We start from the raw sequence: 2,282 nt of genomic DNA, 5'->3' as shown, positions 1-2,282 counted from the left end.
GGAAGATCCCCAATGAGATGGATTGGCCAAGTGGCAGCATCAATGGACTCAAGTGTGGCAACAGTAGTGAGGTTGGCCCAGGATCGGGCAGTATTTTGGTCTGCTGTGCATAGGGTCACTATGGGTCAGTACTGACTCGATGGCACCTAACAACAACTGCATCAATAATAGGGACACCTGTAAAGAGTGGAATTGGAAAACGTTTTGTGATAAATATGAGGGCATTGAAAAAGTTTGTGGAAATGGAATGCAAAGGTAATGGAACTTTTCTATGTCCTTTTTGAAGCTCCCTTGTACTTACAACAGTGACACACACAAACACAAACACCACAAAAATGAGAGACAGTAGCTGCTGAGACTGCTTATGTACATCCTAACACTTCATAGGATTTGGTTCCTTGGCTTGGAGATTTAGGGTATGGTTTCATGAGACATCCCATTTGGTTGACCTAACATTGCATATTGCCAGAGGGTTCAAAAGAGTTATCCAAGGTACAGCAGTTGTTCTGTATTCACCTGGAACAACAGAAGAAGAAAACTCAAGAATATGCCATAAGACCAGAATGGATGGTACCTCACCACCATTACTGTACATTTTGATCAAAGATTTCATAGAAGAATCCTGATTAAAAGGGAGAGGCAGAAGATGAAAAACAGAATTTTTTATTTTTACAAACGCTAAGCTTTCTGGAGCCATGGAGGGTGAATGAACCCCTGAAACTATTGCCCTGAGATAATCTTTAAACCTTAGACCAAAAATATCCCCTGAAGACTGCCTTTTTAAAGAACTATCTATATGGATAAAATAAGAGCACCAACTCGAAAGATTAGATAAAAACTTTAAGGGGCAGTGAGTTTATGTTAACCAGGGAGGAGCTACTCAGAAAAGGAGGATGAGGATGATTGCTCCACTCAAAGAATGTCATCAGTATCACTGAATTGTATATGAGAAACTCTGAAATTGGTGTGTGTATTCTCAGCAACAGCAACAAATTAAAATGTAGGAGAGAGAGAGAGGAAAACAACCTTTTAATCAAACAGCTTTTGAACCACAAGAATCCCCAGTGATGAGGAATCCATGTTGGTGCAGATTGATGAGGACTTATTGAAAAAACCTTCCTGACCTTTTTCAGAGAAGTAACCTAGCCAACCTTGTCACCTTGCTTTTGAACCTTTTGGTTAATATATGAAAGCAGAGGAACTGCTTTTATCTGAGGCACACAGTGCCAAAGTTCCTGTTGCAGGAAGTGTTTGTTCTTACCAGTCACAAAGGGAGACTTTGATGTTTTATTTTACTTTCTAGGGATTTATTGTAATTTCATTTGTTTCAATGTTCTAACCTGAGTGATCAGTATCTTAGAGAAAAGAATGTGCCACCGTTGTCTTTGGGGATCTTCGTTACTCAGCCCAATCTACTTGTCCATTTTAGCAACTGCTTCTCACATTTACAAATCCTTATCTACTACAACTTGAAACAGGTCTTTCAACTAGCACCCTATGAAGTTTCTTCAGTCTTCATTTCTGATAACAGAAATACTGTGATAAGAGTAAAAGTAAATAGTTGATGACTTTTGGGTTGAGAGGGAGAGGAAAGGTCTTGTGGCAAAGAGTGTATTGAAAAGAATAGGAAAAAAAAGCACTTTGAACACTAGACAGTTGTAAGAGTTGTGGAAAGTAAATTTATATAGGGAAAGTGGATGCAAATAATGAATCTGAGAAATTGAGACTTGACGTGATTTTTAAAAAAATCTTTTTATTGTGGACAGAGGTAAATAATGATGTATGCATTATTTGGAACAACAGGGCTCTGGGATACAGGGATTGAGGCATGCTTTGGATGGGTAAAATAGGGGAAATAATGTTAAGATGCTTGGCTGTCTTTTGAGTGTAAAATAGACACTTGAGGGGGAGACAAAGGAATAGTCAGAAACATCACCATAGAAAGCTTGTAAGTCTGTCTTTTGCCTGTAACTGATTGGAATACCTAAAATGGGGCTACAGTGTGCCCAGTGGAGGAGGCTTCTTGCAGAGGCTTTACATTGCATAAGACCATATGTGGAATCCTGAATCCCATCCAGAATCTTCTGAGGTGGGAAATTTCCACTTGAAAGGACAAGCAGACCAGCCTGGAGTGGCTAGAAAAACAGAAGATACTTCTTGAAAGAAAGACCAGCAGGGAAAATAAAAAACAATAATGGCAGTCTGGCTGACTACTACAAGAACCAGCAAGTTGCTCACCCAGGAGCCATCAAGACAAGTGATTGGGTTCCCTCACGGCAAAC

Source organism: Chrysochloris asiatica, unplaced genomic scaffold (genome assembly GCF_000296735.1).
Source record: "Chrysochloris asiatica unplaced genomic scaffold, ChrAsi1.0 scaffold00355, whole genome shotgun sequence".
NCBI classification, from domain to species: domain Eukaryota; kingdom Metazoa; phylum Chordata; class Mammalia; order Afrosoricida; family Chrysochloridae; genus Chrysochloris; species Chrysochloris asiatica.
The sequence above is the reverse complement of the archived record's forward strand: the minus strand, read 5'-3'. Positions refer to the sequence as shown.